Source organism: Notechis scutatus, chromosome 4 (genome assembly GCF_049901735.1).
Source record: "Notechis scutatus isolate UNSWTSFEM ecotype Mainland chromosome 4, rNotScu1.2, whole genome shotgun sequence".
Classification (NCBI taxonomy): Eukaryota; Metazoa; Chordata; class Lepidosauria; order Squamata; family Elapidae; genus Notechis; species Notechis scutatus.
The window spans coordinates 152119305-152138376 of record NC_142012.1 but is presented as its reverse complement, the minus strand read 5'-3'; the positions used below and the strand labels follow the sequence as shown (position 1 = coordinate 152138376).

At 38.9% G+C, this 19072-nt stretch overlaps 1 long non-coding RNA gene across 1 annotated transcript; it reads left to right on the top strand.

Annotated features, from left to right (window-relative positions):
- Window positions 1-7872: 7872 nt before the first annotated feature.
- LOC148130965 (uncharacterized) lies at window positions 7873-16928 on the top strand. The gene is made up of 2 exons (XR_015749517.1): window positions 7873-7975; window positions 16079-16928. It is a non-coding gene; the product is annotated as an uncharacterized LOC148130965 (long non-coding RNA).
- The last annotated feature ends 2144 nt before the right edge of the window (window positions 16929-19072 follow it).

The window sequence follows — 19072 nt, the reverse complement described above, 5'->3', positions numbered from 1 at the left end:
ATGGTGATATTGGTAAATAAATAAACTTGGAGATACTTTGCAAAACATTACAATCTGTAGCTTCATTCAGGGAAGATGATTGGGAAACTGAGGAATGAAAAAAGGAAGTTCTTCATGCATTAAACCCATGAATAAGTTTTTGCAAATGAGGTAATAATCATCAATTTTTATGGCTCAGAAGAGGGGTTAGATACTTTCATAAAGGATGAAGTTATCCATCATTTCTATTAGGATAATTCCTGTAGGAAGGACTGCTAACCCTGAATTACCAATCACTGGGATAAATAGAGATGATGGTACAATGAAACTCTTGTTCTACTTATAGATCATATGAGCATCTGACATCTGCCAATGACAGCATCACTGCTATGAAACAGATCTATGCAAATAGGATGACATTCAGAGGTGGTATTCAGCAAGCAGGTTATGACCAGTTCTCCAGAACTGATAGCGGACATTTTGAGTAGTTTGGAGAAGTGGCAAATACCACCTCTGACTGGTCCCACCCCCATCTATTCTCTGCCTCTCGAGTCTCAGCTGATTGGCTGGGTCTTCTTTGGTTGCCCTGCACAGGAGAATGGAGCTGGAAAGCAGGTTAGTGGAGTGGGGAGTGAATGGGATTTTGCAGTAACCTTTCCCCAGGTGTGGGGAAGGAATGGAGATTTTACAGTATCCTTCCCCTGCCACGTCCACCAAGCCATGTCCACAGAAATGGTAGTAAAAATTTTTAAATCCCACCATTGATAACATTGCCTGTTGTGGGTACTGGCACACTTGCATAATTTTAGACTGAACTTCATGGTTGTGGTGCCTGTTTAGTTGGTAGGATATATTACTCCACTTACTTCAAAATACGTTAAGCCAAACTGCTGGGCTGTGAGATCTTTTGCTAATGAGCCCTGTGTGGTTCCTTGGAGGCTTATGCTCCAATGTCTAACCCTGACAGTATCACAGCTTATGGAACTGGAAAAATAAGTATACTATCTGGAAAATGTCTCCCATTTTCCTGTATTGATGATAGTCTGAAAATCATTATAATTTTATATCAATCAATCACCTCTTTATTATGGTCATAGACCAGCATAAGAAGGATGAAATACAAACAATAATTTTTAAAACATATCTATCTATCTATCTATCTATCTATCTATCTATCTATCTATCTATCTATCCATCTATCTATCTATCATCTATCATCAATCGCTATCATCTGTCTGCTATATAAAAATCTAAATAAAGTTTTAAACCATATAAAAGGGGATAAAAATATTAAGTAAATATATAAAAAAATAAGAGTCAATATGTAACTAAATCTATCATACTGCAAAACACTCTCAACTAACAAGTCAAATACTCTTTAAGGCTGGTCATTATCTTCTTGGCTTTTGTCAAGTTCAAAGATAGTATCTGTAAGTTTATATACAAGACATAGAGTATCCTGGAAAAACTCCATTTCAGAGATAAACAAATTTCCATTTAATTTCCATTTAAATGGGACCATGCCAGGATAGTGCTTAGTGATTCCTAATTTTGGGAATTACATGATCTTGAGTATGTATCCTTTCCAGGTGCATTAAGAACCATTCATACATTTCTCCCAACAGACGTCTCCAACAGCTGATTGTCGAAATTTATATTTTATCTGAGTTCAGATGTTGCTTGTGTAGAACGAAGCTTGGATATCTGATCACTAAGCAAAGAAAGACCTATCTAATAAAACATGCATGGAGAAGTGTGTGGTTGGTTGTTGCTTAGCAACCCTGTATCCAATTTCTTCCAGAGCTTCTTGCTTTCCCTTGAGGCCAAGTAGAAGATGTTGGTGCTTCATACTTCAAAAACTACACTTTAGGATCAACTCTAATTGCTTCAGAGGAAAAAGCATAGTTGGGGGAGCTGGATATTTGAAGCAGTATATTGTATATAGTCAGTTTAAATTAGCACTGGGCTAAAAGGTGATCTGTATTTTATTATTTTTTACTATTTCCACTGAATTTTATGTAGAGTTCCTTCCTTCCCCAGTGATAGTTCATAATTCTGGCACCTTCATCATGTAATAGTTCAGAATGGTATGAGTGTCTGATTTCATTGCACATTCCTCTCGGATAGTCTCTCATGATTAAATTGTATCTCTAGAGAAGAAACTATGAAGGGAATTTTCTCAGGAACCCTTGTCAAATCAGGATTTTTTTTTTTTTTTAAACAAGTTTTATTAATTTTTAAAACACACAAATTATCATTATTCATTACATGTTTAAACCTTTTTTCATTGTAAATTTAACAAGTCAGATAAATTATGATTCTGTTTTAAACCATTTCCATATAACATACAAAAACCTCTTATTCAATTTCTCTTTACTTCTCTTTACTCTTATTCAATATCATTATTATTATTTCATCTATTTCTTTCTGACTTAGTTACCATTATTCTCATTCTATATTTCTGCAAGTTTTTACTAATTCTCCCCCAAAAAAACATATACACACAACACACAAAACATAAAAAAATCTTTTGGAAAGTAACTTGGACCCAGGTATCTCTCTCTTCATGGACTTCAATTATATTCATGCTCATCTTACATATCATTACTTATTTTATTTACCATTCTAAGCCTTCTATATTAACTTCTCCACATATTTCACTCTTCTTAATTCTATCTTAATTAATCATCTTAGTTTGAATCATTATATTTGTATCTTTTGTCCATTTTTATCATCCTTTTGTCTCATTCCTTATAAAAAAGAAGAAAGTAAGTTTCTCCTGAAATCATTAATCAGAGTATGATGCCTTTCTATCTCCCCTAAGTTAATCAAATTAACCTTTAAGATAACATCCGATACCCAATCCGATTTTGCTTGGTACATTCTATCTGACTAGTACATCCAAAATAATTAAATACATAATTAGACAATAAATCCAAATATTAAAAACAAATACTATAATAAAAATTTTATAATAACATCAATACCATAATCTTATTAAACTCTTTAATTAAAACAGTATTCTAAACCTCCCCTATTATTAAATTTTAAAGCCAATCATTATTAAACATTTTAACATTTTAATCTCTTATCAACTCTTAAACCATTACAATACTACCATCTCATCTTATGTACCTTGCAAAATCTTTTTTAAAAAAATTATACTTTATCCATTATCCATAAAAATTCCTTTTTTCCATTTAATTTCAAAACATTGTAGCTTTTCTCCACCTTTTCCCTTTCTTTCTTCTCCCAACAAACCTTTCTACCCCCCCTTCTTCTAGCCTCTGCCTTACTAGCTTCCCTTCTCTGTCGTATTCCTTTTCCCTTTTGTTTACTATCATCATATTGATTTTGCACCTTATTTTTCCCTTTTTAAATGTTTTTTAGATCTTAAGTCCTTTAGTTCTCTTCTTTTCTCTCTTCCTTCTTTCTTGATCAAATTCTGAGATTCATTAAAAATGGCTCCTTCCTTCCTTTCTTGTTCCTCTGCTGTCTTCATCTGTTGTAATGTTTGTTGATAGTTAGTAAGCGCCATTTCTAAAAAAAGGAAAGCTTCTTCCACACCATCTTTACCATTTTTTTTTGCTTGTTCATATTCTTTTCTTAGTTCCTCAACAGAAAAAACCATTATAAATCTTTTCTTTTCTTTTCCCCTTCTTTCTTCTTACAACAACCAGAATATTCAAAAGAAAATAAAAAAATAAAGCAGTCCCAAAGTTATCAGTCAGTCCAAACCAAGGCAGAGTTCTCACTTTCTCCTTCTGGGGTAATATCAATCAAAGAGAAAGAAAGTCCAAATCTGTTTAAAATCTTATTGCAATATATTCTAGTCTTCAAATCCTTAAGGCATCTCCTCCAACAAAGTCTTAGCATACAAATATTTTCTTTTTAATCCTCTCTCTTCCCACTCATTGCTTAAAACCAATTTTCACCTAAAAAAATAGGTTTCTTAATATCCAGTTATTTATTCCGTAGGAAAAGAGGGAAAGCTATCCTTCAAACTGCCGCTTTTTTCCTCTTCTGGCAGGTATTATTCAGAAAGTCATACTTTTCAGGAATTTTATTAAATATGTCTTAGAGTCCTAGGAGCCAAGAAAAACTTTCTCCTCTCAAGCACTTTCTCCACTTCCTCCTGCGCATTCTTACCCGGCTGCCAGCTTCTTTGTGGCGGCCATTACGGACCGCCGCTGCACCGTCCTGGGAAAAGGGGTTCTACCGGCCGGGAGGGGGTCTGCAACACCCCCAAACCCCTCTCCGGATCCCCCTACCTTCAGCTGCCCCTGCAGGGCAGCCTAGCTCACCCATCTGGGTCGGAGCCCCAAAAGCGACTAGCGCGGCAGGGATCGCGCAGCTTCGCAAATCCCTACCGCTCGCGAAGCCGACAAACCAGAAGTTTTCGTCAAATCAGGAATTTTGAGCACATTGTATTACCATTTTTAAATAAAATAAGTTCTGCATGATGATCTACCCCTAACCTGGTCTTCTGGGTTTTGAAAGGTGCATTCAGACAAGGTGAGTCCATCCATTCTTGCTGCTGGTTATCCTCTTCTCTTTCTTCCCATCTTTTCCAGCATTAGAACTTTTCCAGAGAGCTGGGTTTTTGCAGGATGGTCTCCAGAGTAGAATAATTTGAGCCTGAGCATTAAGTGCCTCAAATAATTTGAGTTTATATCCACTGATGTGAAGAACGGTTCCAGGAACTGGGTATGGCTAGTCTAGAGGAAAGAAGGACCAAAGGGTGATGTGATAGCAGTATTCCAGTATTTAAGGAGCTGCCACAAATAAAGGGGGTCAACTTATTTTCCAAAACATCTGAAGCAAGACAAGAAGCAATAGTTGGAAACTAATCAAGGAGAGAAGCCACCTGGAATTAAGGAGAAACTTCCTAACAGTGAGAACAATTAACCAGGGGAACAGCTTGCCTTCAGAAGTTGTGGATGCTTCATCACTGGAGGTTTTTAAGAAAAGACTGGACAACCATCTATCTGAAATTGTATAGGGTCTCCTGCTTGAGCAGGAGGTTGGACACGAAGACCTCCAGGGTCCCTTCCAGGTTTATCCTGATTTATTTGTTTTCTTGGCTGTTCAAAGTATTCTCCAGAGACTTTTCCATCACCAAAGTTGAAAAACTTTACCTTGCTTCTTCAAAGTCCAACTTTTGTTTCAATAGAGTGTCACAGAGAATACCACAGTTTGCATCATTTTAATCTTTGGAGAATGGAATACTCTGCTTTTTAAATGTATTTTGCCCCAGGATCTTGCATTCAGTGAGGTAATAAATAGAAATAGTATTCAATTGTCAGGGATAAGAGCTGCCAATACCCAGATTCCTTTTATTTATTTATTTGTTTGTTTGTTTGTTTGTTTATTTATTTCCTTCAGTGTATAATGATTTCATAATGAATCTCACTGACCCTGATTGAAAGGATAATGGGATTGTAGGAATCTGGGTGCTAAACTGAACATGTAAGTTGAACACTTTAAAGGATTTTATTGATCATTAATCAGTTGCGTTGCCAATCTACTACCAAAAGGATTAGGTTAGCTACGGGAGGACCTGCTGTGATAACAAAACTTATAAAAATATTGGAAAAAATAGGTGATAAAGGCAATTGTGATTGAGAAGGAGAAGCACCGAGGTTGCACATCCTAACAAGAGCTGCTGCAGAAATGGGCTGTCATGGATCTGGAAAAAAAACCCTCTGCCAAATTTTATGTCTCAACTTCCTAATTACTCTGATTCAACAGAACTTTCTAAAATAGTCCAAAGCTTTAGAGTTAATTGCACTAAAATGCATTTGATTATACATTTGCTGGATGTAGCAAATCCACATCGACAGGATACTTTTGCAATTTTCTACTTACAAAATTGCCCTTGGTTTTTAATCAACTTGGAACACTTTTTTTTTCAAGCCATAGCAGTTCAGCCTTGTTAAATCATTTCTATTCAGAGATGCTTTCATTGTTTTATGGCCCTTGCTGTGCTGTTCTTTTTAAAGCTAGAAAAATGGTATGAAATCAGACATCTAACATGAGGATGACGGTTCACCAATATCTGATGAAGTACCCATATATCTCTGCTTTCTCCATAATGGCTGGTATCTTTCAGTGTTCTGGTCCAGTCTGAATCCTTATTTTCACCCACTATAGATGTATGGGCTGGATTGACCCTAATTTTTGAACAAAGTTAAATAGGTCTCTACTTAAACTTTCAGATAAGGGTTCTGACCAAGGCTTCCTGAGACAGTAACAATCACACGCTGTTCCCCAAAACCTTGTTTTTATTTTAACGGCTGTGAATTATATGTGTTCACGCCCGTAATGAGTCCCCAGTTTGTGAATAGTCCAACAGAAGTCTGCCACAGTCTTTTCAGGATAAGGCTGATAATCACCCATTTCTCCCTTGAAATGCTGCCAACAACTAAATTGCCAATTAGCTGCACAACGCCAAATGGAGCACAAAGTCAACACGGAGCTTCAGATTTTAAACCGACCAGAATGAACAAAGTTGCTTCCTGCAAAGGCTCATGTCCCTTTGCTCCTCCTTTATATCTTATGGGAGGGGCCAATCATCTCCAGGCCTTACTCCCGAGTCTCCCCTTTTGTCTTAACTGTTGTTGCCTTTTGGCAGCTCTGTGTAAGCGCGCACTGGGAACAGGCTCCCCCTGTTCCTCTGCCTCAATGATGTTAAATTTTGGAGGCTCTGGAGTCAGCACATAACTCTCAGATGGCCCTGGCCCCATCTCTGTGTCAGATGCAGATCCTTCGTCCGAGTCTTCCCCAGACTCCAGGACTGGCCCATTGTCCTCCCCACTGTCTGACTCTGCTGCCACCAGTGGACCACAACAATAAGTAGGGATAAATATATCTGTGGAAGACTTTGCTTTTCTATTTCTTAGAGAGTTTAAACCTAAACGTAGTTATTTGTAGGGTTTATTTTGCATTTACAGCTCTTTGGAGTATAAACATAGATTCATCCACCTGCAAGGAAATGTATCAAATATGGAGACCAAGTCTGGGGCACAGAGGTGTGCAGAATATTCTGAGTTCTCTACAGATCCCTCACATCCCGGACATAAACTGTTTCAACTCCTTCCCTCAAAATGACGCTATAGAGCACTGCACACCAGAACAACTAGACACAAGGACAGTTTTTCCCTGAACTCCATCACTCTGCTAAACAAATAATTCCCTCAACACTGTTCAACTATTTACAAAGTGTACACTACTATTACTGTTAATCTTCTCATCACTCCTTATCACCCATCCCCTCCCACTTGTGATTGTAGGACTGTAATTTTGTCGCTTGTATCCTTACGATTTATATTGACTGTTTCCTAGTTATGATTGGATTGTTGATTGTACCCTATGACTATCATTAAGTGTTGTACGTTATGATTCTTGCTTCTTAACGAATGTACCTTTTATTTATGTATACTGAGAGTATTTACACCAAGACAAATTCCTTGTGTGTCCAATCACACTTGGCCAATAAAGTATTCTATTCTATTCTATTCTATTCTATTCTATTCTATTCTATTCTATTCTATTCTATTCTATTCTATTAATCAGTCCAGAAATGTTTCAAGTTCAAACTGGGAATGTGTCAAGTTTAATATTCTGTAATATTCTCTTGTGGCAGGAATGGAGAGCAGCTTGTGCTAATGGCCAACGACTTTCTCAAAAGGATCTGTGAATCTTATTGTGAGAGGAGAAACAGTATGGATCATTTTGCTGCTTTATTAGTGATTTGTTGCACATAACATTCTGAGCTATTTGCAGTGCTTCCAAATGCAGGGCTTGTGGCATGCTCAGAAGAAAGCTATCACTTAGTGCTTTGAGTTTTCTTTCTTTTTTTTCTTCTGATAAGAAAATGCAGTTATAGTGCGGTGCGACTGTGTCCATCTGCAAAATTCCGTCAATCAGGCAGATTGTCAGCATTCCAATGAAAGTCCCCATGCTCATTCAGCACTCAGAAACAAAGTTCATCCAAGTAAGAATTTATTAAGGAAGTCCTGTTGGTACATCTGGGAAAACCCGAATCTGAAAATTCTGGGTTTTCCCCTTCCCAACTGAAATTCAAAACCCATCCCCTGCACCCACCAGTCCATCACATGGTCCAATCAAACATCATCCCAACTGGAGACATTCCTCCAGACACTCCTCTCCAGGTGCAGGGTGGCATGTCCTTGACTTTATAAGAAGAATGTTGTTGAGTCTAATCTTCCACCTCTCTAAGAAATCCCCCCTCCCAAATTCCCAGGCACTAAATGTGGCAGCCTCGAAGCTTCTAAGTAATATATGGCTTCCAAAGCTGACACAGATGATGGCAGAATCGAGATTCTGTCTTGAATAACTGCAACTCATTGCACAGAGAATGACCTCCATAATAAATTGTACATTGTGAACAAAATCCTTTTTGCCTTTAGCAAATCCCATCAGACTTATGTACTTTAAGTAGTAACTGAACATATGCTAATTTTCCTAAAAATTATTCTTTTCTTTCATCTATCAGGACATCCAAGAGATTAGACTAGACTGGGAAGCTGAAAGACATTTCAGCAAAAGTCAGAGTTAATCCACTCCCACTTGGCTGCTAAGAAAACATATCAAAACATGTCAGTGAGGTCATCAGAAGTTGAGTTTAGTTCAAGGGCAGCTTGACCCTTTCAATGAAGATGACTTCTCATGTCATCCTTTTTCTAGCGTGTGTTTATCCTTAAAATTTTGACTTCATGAATCTCTTGTCCAATTTTACATTTTGCAGCTGTAGCGTCTTGCAGATTTTTACAGGGACAATGCATCCAAGTTGCCAGTCCAACATTAGTAGTTGTAATTTCATGTTGTTGTTATTCAGTCTGGAGCTCATTTCCAATTCCTCTTTACAAATCCTAATCTTAAGGGTGAAAAGAAGGCAACCCCCCTCCCCCACATTTTTCAAGCAAGCTATCATCTATAGAGAGGCAACTCCAGACCTAACTATAACAGTGATGTTGTTACTATTTTTTTATCCTCAAAGAACCCCTTGATAGCCTGTTTTAAGGAAACAAGACATTCTTCCTTGTAGGAGGCAATATGCTTGAAGCAATTAGACTTCAAATTTCTCATAATGGGATGTTCTAATCAGGGAGCAGACAGTTTTCTCAGGAGTTGCACTGCGTAGGCCGGAGACGCCATAGAGATTTCAAAAGGTTTTGTTTCTGATCGTTAAGGTTAATGTAATACTTCTTAGATAAAGAATGACTAAGGACATCTTGTCAAGGTGACACACCAAATGAAATATTACAAAGAATTAATCTGGTTGAGGTCAAGAGCCAAGCTTGGGGGCAGTAAGAGGGATCATTTGAATCACAAGGTCCATAGCTGCTTGATGACCCACTGGAGCAAAGAAGGAGCAAACTGCTTGTTGCCAATGATTTAGGAGAAATTTCTACATATATCTTAGCCACCTCCAATCAGGGACTTTTCAGATATATTGGGACATCCCAAGTAGCACGTTGATAAAATTATATTAGAAAGTGGACAGACTTGATTCCTTTCCTTCTTTCTTTACCCAGAAACGTGTTCTACATAATCACAGTTAATACAGGTAGTCCTCAACTTACAACCATTCACTTAGTGACCGTTTGAAATTACTGAAAAAAGTGAATTATGACCATTTTTTTGCACTTATGACCATTGCAGCAACCCTATGGGATTTACATTCAAATGCTTGGCAACTTATGATGGTTGCAGTGTCACAGGGGTGTGTGTGTGTGTCGTGTGATCAACTTTTGTGACCTTCTGACAATCAAAGTCAATGAGGAGACCAGATTCACTTAACAACCATGTTACTAATTTAACAACTGCAGCAGAGCAGGTTCTGACCAGTTCTGGAGAACTGGTTGCAGAAATTTTGAGTAGTTCAGAGAACCGGCAAATACTACCTCTGACTGGCCCCACCCCATCTATCCTCTGCCTCCCGAGTCCCAGTTGATCAGCTGGGTCTTCTTTTGTTGTCCTGCACAGCAGAACAGAGCTGGAAAGCAGGTTAGTGGGCTGTGGAGGGAATGGGGATTTTGCAGGATCCTTCCCCTACCACGCCCACCAAGCCATGCCCACAGAACCAGCAGTAAAAAAGTTTGAATCCCACCACTGAACTTCAATGATTCACTTAACAAATGTGGCAAGAAAAGTCGTAAAATGGGGCAAACTCACATAACAAATTTTTAACTTCGCAACATAAATTTTGGGCTCAATTGTGGCCGTAACTCGAGGACTGCCTGTACAGCATCCATACGAGAAACTGATATCCCTTTTCAGTGCTGTATCGTTTGGAAGGTTATGTGGCCCTTAAACATAGTATGGTGACACAATCACTTCAAGAAGTTGTGACTATTACAGTGCAATCCAGAGCTTCCCAAGGCAAGAGTTATAGCCTTGAGTTAAGAGTTCTGTCTTGTGCTGTTTGTGTATTTATGTGCGTCTTTTGTTTTTAAATGTTTCATTTATTTATTTTTGACATTTTTGAACTGCCCATTTTAACAGCTGTTAGTCTTCTAGAGTCATTGAGAGTTGGGCAGCATATAAATTTACTTTATTATTAAGACAATAACCCACAGCTCTTCATCTTTAAGGCTAAAAGCGGAAATCAAAAGGTGTGTTAAACCATGGGAAGGGTAGAAGAATGCAACTGTGGAATTAAATTATGAATTAAATTGCAAAAGAATTGCAGTTTTGTGTTGACAAAGGGCAATGAACCACTGGAAGTGATTACATTTTAAGTTACAACAAAGATATTTACAATATGTAGGTGTGGCATTCTGTGTGTCTGAGATTTTTTAACTAAGTTTGAGTGGAGCCTAGGACCAGAATTAAGAATTTTCCATCTTCCCCACCATCCTGTGAGAACTGATGATGCTTCTTGGATGAGAAGCGAAACATCTTCAAAGAAAAAACAAGAAAGTGCAGTTGCCTTTTGAAAAAGGACCTTTGAGACAACCATGAACTAGAGGACTGAAAATCTCTATAGACTTTTACTCTAAGAGCGTCATTTAGCTGTGCCAAGTCAGATTCCTGGGAACTCTCATTACAATTGATCAGTGAGCCTGGTATAAATGCCGCAGTGAAGCAGTAGCCTCAATTCAGAACCTCATTTTCCTATTGGGAAAAGAATGATGGGATGGGGACAAAACTAGAAGCCTTTAGCTTTTAAAAAGTAGGTACATTCTCCTCTGCCCTTTAGCACAGCAGTCCCTAACCGTTGCAGCTTGGCGGCCTGGCTGGAGGGGCAGAAGGAACTGGGCTGCATGAGTGAAAGGCTGGTATTCACGTCCATGCACGTCCATGCACATGCAGCTTGAATGCAAGATGAGCTGTTGTGCATGCACATGCGCACCAGCCAGAGGTGGTATTCAGCAGGTTCTGACCAGTTCTGGAGAACCGGTAGCGGAAATTTTGAGTAGTTTGGAGAACCTGCAAATACCACCTCTGACTGGCCCCACCCCCATCTATTCTCTGCCTCCCGAGTCCCAGCTGATCGTCTGGGTCTTCTTTTGTTGCCCTGCACAGGAGAACTGAGCTGGAAAGCAGGTTAGAGGGCTGGGGAAAGAATGGGATTTTTCAGTATCCTTTCCCTGCCACGCCCACCAAGCCATGCCATGCCCACCAAGCCATGCCCACAGAACCGGTAGTAAATAAATTTGAATCCCACCACTGGCACCGGCCTGCCACTTGTGCAAACTGGAGCTGTGCACACACATGTGTGTGCTGGCCTGCAGCCTGGTTGTGCATAGTTTGGGGACCCCTACTTTAGCAGTTGCATTCATTTAAGTCTAGCTATTTGATTAAGCATTGCACCTAAATCAGTTAGAATAGAACTCTGCTCTCTAAAAGCCAGGAGTGCAATGGATTTGAGTTGTAACAATCCACCTGTCCCAGGGGTAGGGAAACTTGGCTCTTTTATCACTTATGGACTTCAACTCCCAGAATTCCTGAGTGAGCCATAAAAGGTTCCCCATCCCTGGCCGACTGGTTTTTCAGTTGTGGGGGAAATCAATTTTTGACTTGAATGGGACTGTTTAATATACAAATGTTGGCCATATAAAGAATATTGACCATTCAAATCAAAAATTGATTTCCCCCATAACTGAAAAACCAGTAGGCCAGGGATGGGGAACCTTTTATGGCTCGCTCGGGAATTCTAGGTGTTGAAGTCCATAAGTGATAAAAGAGCCAAGTTTCCCGACCCCTGACCTATCCCAATCCCTGTGCAATGTCGAGGTTCAGCAACTTCAAGGTGACATGGTTGATCAAGCATGCCTCTAAATGCTAAGTGAATGCATTTCTGCATTTTGTGCAGTTTTCCTTGCCCAATCACAGAGCAGTGCTGTACATATTACTTAATGAAAACTTAAAAGGGAAACAATTCTTTTTCAGAAGTCTTTCATATCTGGCAATAAAAAGTGGTCATTAGCCTGGATAAGGGGATAATAAGGGGATTAAGTCAATATCTGAAGTAGATTTCTTTCTGATATTTACTGTAGGTAGAATCAGGGCAACTATATGAAGTTGAGCATTTACCACCTGCACTCCGAATTAAGAGGCTATGGGATTGTAAAAAGGTATTTTTAAAAAAATTACTGTAGGTCCAGAAGATTGTCATATATTTTGGAATTTAGGAAGGCACGCTTCAAGTGACAGGTGAGCCTATAAAAGTCTAGATAGACAAGATGAAAAAGGAGGGGAGTTCTTGAAGGAACAATCACAATTCCCCTAAGCAAGAATTATGGGGAAAGATTTAAGAGGTTTACCAATGAAATAACTGGTAAGTAAAAAGGGAAAAAAAAGTAGAAGATAAAAGCAGGAGATGATAACCAAGAAGGTGTTGAAGACCAGCATCCAGGAAACTGAAGTTCAGAATAGGATAAAACTGTCAGGCAGTGTGGAGTATAATGTAAAGCTGTAGTAGTAGAAGTAGTAGTAGTAGTAGTAGTAGTAGTAGTAGTAGTAGTAGTAGTAGTAGTAGTTGTTGTTATTATTATTATTATTATTATTATTATTATTATTATTATTATTATTATTTCCTAGGTCCTTGGTTAGGACTCGATCTGTAGAGCTATCAACCAGCCCCAAAGGCTGTGAATCTCACTAAAGATTAAATAATAATAATAATAATAATAATAATAATAATAATAATAATAATAATAATAATAATAATAATAATAATAATAATAATCTACCTTAACAGTTCTTAGGTCCTTAGTTAGGACTTGAACTGTTAAGTTTTTACTTGGTCCAGACTATGAATCAAATGGAAGATTAACCAATAATAAGAATAATGATGATGATGATGATGATAATAATAATAACAACAACAACAATAAAAAGCAACAACTTTTGAAGGAAACTTGTCCAGAAAACAAGTTTTAGAATTCATTGAATTCCACATCTTGATTTGTTTGTATGTCACAATTATTTTCTTTTTTTTAATGATATCTTTTATTAGAAAGGGTATGAAAGATAAACGAAAAGGGATATAAAGTGAAGTTTCAGAAAAGGAAAGGAAGAAAAAAAATGGAAGTGAGAAAATAAGAAAGGTATAAAAGAAAGATCACAATTAGCAATAAGAAAAGGAAAACTTATAGAAAAGCAGCTCTCGGTCTTCTCTTACAGCAGTTACCAATCTTCACATCTCTCTTTTAAATGACATATTTCCCTTCTTCCCCCGGTTAACTCTTTTTCATTAGCAAATCCATAAATCATCCATTCAACCCTGTGTGAATCAGGGCATTTAACCTGTGAGAAGCGGAATGCCCTGCTGTATCAGAAAAGAAATGATCCAGATGGACATGTTGCTCATGCTCCCATTAGAGGCAAGGTTATTGCCGGGTTGCTGGATGCAAGAGACATCTGAGTTAGCATTCACATCGTGCTCTGATTCAGCCTCCTTATTGTTGTTATGGATTACAGTTCCTGAACCTGAGGACAGTATGTGTGTGTGGTGGTGGTGGGGATGACATTTCCTGGCAATGTTCCTTAGGGAAACAGGTTCTTATCTGAGTCAGATTCTAATACTATGAGTCTAATTAGCTAAGTAAGACTCTCCATCTCCATCCAACTGGTAGATTCTGTTCCTTCCAATCATTATGTTTTAAGGGCCAAATTTCTGTCTTTTCTTCTTGCTATTTTTAACTCAACCCAATGGAGTCTTGAAGCCTTTCTGCAGTGGCAGGCTTGAGTAGATTTCACTCCACCTTGTAAACAATAAGGACAACACGTCTGTCATGATGTCATCATGCCAATGACGCGAGTGGGGCTATTTATTTTAGTTGCAAGGATGGAAATTACACAAGGTGTGCCAGATACGTAATGCCAGCGTGAGGCAGATAGTATTAATTACCACTCTTCCCACAAACTTGGGTGCCCAGTTTCCTTGCTATGCCAGTATAATGCTCTGTTCCCTTTTAATGATCCTGTAATCCCTGAATTCGGGGTAGAACTGGATACAGAACTGAGCATTTACTAGCCTTCCTGATGCCACACGGAGTTCACAGCAATTTTTTTTTTTTTGCGCCCTAAGAGAGAAATATCTACCATTACCTAGAATTGAACTTCCAACCTTCTGAGTGGGATGTGATTGAACATCTTCACCATTAGGCCACCATGCCACGAGTATAATGCTCTGCTAACATGACAATAACTTGCATTAGTCTCCTAGTTGAATTATGACTATCTTTACTCAATATCATTCACTATTTCTCAGAAACTCCATCTTTTAAATTTTCCCAATTCATTGAACCATGAACAAACTGAACAGCCTGGGTTTATGTAACACTGAAAGCTTTTTTTTAAAAAAAAGCTTAAAAGAGTTAAATATAAAGAAGGTTAACATTAACCAAGCTTAGCATGTAATGTACATGAGCTACAAAGACTTTTACTAATTTAGTTAAATATTGCTCTTGAGGGCTAACTAATAAAATATGTTGTGTGCATAGTAGTTGAGCAGGTGACTATTTTAAGGGCACTCATTGGATGACTGGTAGCCAATGGATGTCTATTCCATCTGCTCTTCTAATGTGAAGAAAGTTCCCTCAGGTCCTTTTAGATCTATGAATTTATGCAATTTATTATTTATTTATTATTATTTTTTATACTATCCACCTCTCTTAGAATGCGATTCAGGGTGGCTGATGACAGTCAGTCAATGACAGTCAAGACTAGTCAATCAATGACAGTGAAAGTTAGTCTGGTCACAGGAATATATCCACCCAGGGGTGGAATTCAAAAATTTTAACAACCGGTTCTGTGGGCATGGCTTAGGTGGTGGATGTGGCTTGGTGGTCATGTGACCAGGTGGATGTGGCTTGGTGGTCATGTTATTGGCTGGGTGTGGCCAACTCAATATCACTCACATCGAGGCACGCATCTCCTCGCCTGGCCTCTCAGGACTGTGGGGATGTTGCAACGGTCGTAAGTGTGAAAATGGTCATAAGTTACTTTGTTCAGTGCCATTGTAACTTGGAATGGTCACTCCACACAAGCAAAGTACCAGCAAAGGAGGGGAAAAAAACTCCAGAGAAGTTCCAGAGATGGGAAGTCTAGTCCGGCCAAGAATGTAATAAGGGTTAACGGAGAGGCAGTTTCTGTAAGCAACACCAGAATGTTTCCTTCCTGCCTTCCTTACAGGATTAGGCCAGTAATTTCTTCTAACAACTGGTTCTCTGAACTGCTTAGAATGTTAACAACAGGTTCTAGCGAATAGGTGCGAACTGGTAGAATCCCACCCTTGGATCCACCTGAAAAGATGAAAATGCTGTAATTTTTTCAGACCTTATTAAAGAAAAAAGCAGGTGTGCGGTGGCCCTGAAAGCAGCAGGGCAAAATTTCATAAATCAGGTCATGTGCTCAAGACAAGGTCAACATCATGGACAAGTAAAATCTCCTTTGAGATGAGATTATGAATATATCAATGTCACTTTCCCGGCAACAATATGGAAATAGTTTATTATTGCTTATTCCAGGATGTTTTTGTCAACTTCACAAGGCAGTTATGTTTATTGGCTATGCTTTCAGCTACATAGCAGATCTAATCCAGTTTTGTTTTGTTTTATATCAGATATGATCTGCTGCTTGGCTATCCACAGATTGGGTCAAAAAATCAAGATTTTTTGATACAACAATTATAACAATAATAATAGACAAGAACTGGAGAAGACAATAAAATATAAAAACTTGAAAATGAAATAGAACATCTATGGTAAAAGAAAGCAAAGTTAGTAACCAACAGTCACAGGCTCCTTGGGTGCAATCCACCACATGAATCCCATCAGCATTGACAAACTCACCACCAGTCAATTGCAAAAGGCAGCATTATTCAGAACAGCTTAATCCTGCAACAATACCTGTAATAGCATCAAACATCCACAACTCCCTATTCCAGGTCCTTGGGAAGGACTCAACAGGTGGACAAAAATGCCAAATCCAATCTGAACAACTGGCTGACTGTGCAACGAACCCATAATGGGACTTCAATCGTGGATGGTTGCAGTAGTCTTGCCATCTTGGCCAATTTGGTCATCCCCATGATTGGACCATGCCAACAATCTAATTGTGAAACCATTATGGGTCCAAAGGTAAAGATTACATTTGCCTGGCACTCTAATGATACATAACTGAAAAAAGGGGAAATACGTTTTTGAAAAAGCTGCCATCAAACCTGGATGGAGATGGCAGCTGTAACCCTTGACTGCAATAAGACTGAAGAAAGATTGACAGCCATTTCTATTTTCCTTTTTCTGCTGGGGTTGGCAGCTTTATTGAAGTAGCTTTTAGTTATAAGAAATAACTTTCTCCCTCTGGAAATACTGCTAAATGTAACACTTAATGGAGCTCATTGAGGGAGCAATCTATCCAGGCAAATGCTTATTTGTCTCTCGATTCTTACCATTAAAACAATGACAAAATAATAGCTTTGTCTGTCTATGAATTGACAGATCCTTGCATGGTTTTGACATTTAGAGAATTTATGGATTCTGCTTTATGGAATTGAAAAATGGGAGGGTTTTTAGTTTTGTTTTTTAATATGCATGAATACCAACTAGGTTATTACTTTTATCAAGCAAATTGCCGGTAAAGACCCCAAAATGTTCAGGTCCCTGTTATTTGATGTGGCGGTCAAGTATATGATTTCCTTCAGGCTGCAAAGAAAATAATTCACTACAGTTACAAATGACAGCTATGCCCAGGTGATATAGTTGAGTTGTTTGGGTTCAGTTCCAACCTCAGCCCCTTCTCATAGTCTAGCCTACCTCACAGGGTTGCTGTAGAGAAGCCATCTAGGAGTACCTGGCGGACAGACGGTTTACAATCTACTCAATTAGAGCAGCATTTTTTAGTAATGTTAAGATGTGTGGACTTCAACTCTCAGGAAACATCTCTTGTTTTGAGGGTCAACTCCATCAGTCTTTCATTTTCTCCTAACCCCATTCACTTTTCCACCTTCTCTTTGTTTTATAATTTGATCCTCCTTCATTTCTTCTTTGCAACTTCAACCTTGCCAATAAACTTCATTCATACTGTTTATTCACTTTTCCATGCAATCCATATTTGTTCATCACCCATTTATAGGCATTTGGTGACAAAGACCACCTGAGAACAGAACTACACACCCTCACTAACGAATTAATTTCCAACAGATTCCAAAGAAACACAATTACCAACCTAATCCGAAGAGAGATACCCAAAAAAAACCAAGACACAGAACAAGACAACGGTATCGCGCTCCTCCCCTACATCAAAGGCACCACAGACAAAATCAGCAAAATTCTCCACAAACACAATATCAGGACAGCCTTCGGCACTGACCAAAAAATAGCCAACATCCTAAGAAACCCCAAAGACAAGATCCAGCTAGAAAACCAAGGAGTTTGTGAAATACCATGCAACAATTGCCCAGCCACATACATTGGACAAACCAACAGGAGAATAAATGCACGCACTGCAGAACACAAAAATGCAGTCAGAAAAGAAGAAAATACTTCCTCCATCTTCCAGCACCTTAAAGCCACAGGACATGAAATTAATTTTGAAGGAACTAAATTAATATCCAACACTGAACACTCCAGCAAGAGAATAATCAGGGAAGCCATCAAAATAGAGAACACCCCCATAACATGAATAAACGGAACGATACCTCCCGCCTACCAGACATCTGGAAACTAGCCCTCAGCAACAAACAAGTCCCAGCCATGAAAACCAACACCAGACCCAAAACAACATGGGACACCACCGCCAATCCCCCTCATCAGACCCAGGCCCAAACCCATCCTATAAACAACCACCATCCAGAAATCAGACTACGGCTGCTTCACCAGCTGTCGCACACCCAACCCCAAAACCAAACAAGCTGACACACACCAAGAACACAGACCCAACCCCCAAACTCGAAGCCAGACCAAAATCCAGAATGCTACATCACAGCCACCCTCTCAGAATATCACATCAGAAAACTCAGGAAATTACACCATAAGAACTCAAGAAGTTGCAACACAGCAAACGACCCAGGAAATCACAGCACAAGACCAAGGATACCACAGCAATAAAACTCATAAGGTCATCACACAACCCATTACCCAAGCCGTTACAACACAGGAGGCTAATGGAAAAGAGATCAAAACACAAACGACCCAGGAGATTAACAGCAAACACCTGGGCACAAACAGATCCCCCCCCATACCTCCAGCTCAAACACACCCCAACCAGGCACCCAGATGAAACCTAGCTTCCTAATAAATGATAGCCGTCCATTTACTCGGAGCCAAGCTGCACTAAAAGCCTTCAATACAGTAACACAATGTTGCCAGCCAATCAAGACCAAAAAAAAGCCACAAAACAGACAGAAGATATTAGAAACACCAATCAAACAGAACACAGCAAACTCCAAGACCAATAAACACAGACCAAGACTCCCAACCAGTCAGGATGAAGAAAAAACCATTCTGGCACAGCAGTAAGCTAGCCCCAAATTTAAAACTGAAACAGCTGTGAAAGTCTAACTCACAGACGAACACAATACAGAAGCCTGATGATGGCAGATGAGATTCTGCCGAAA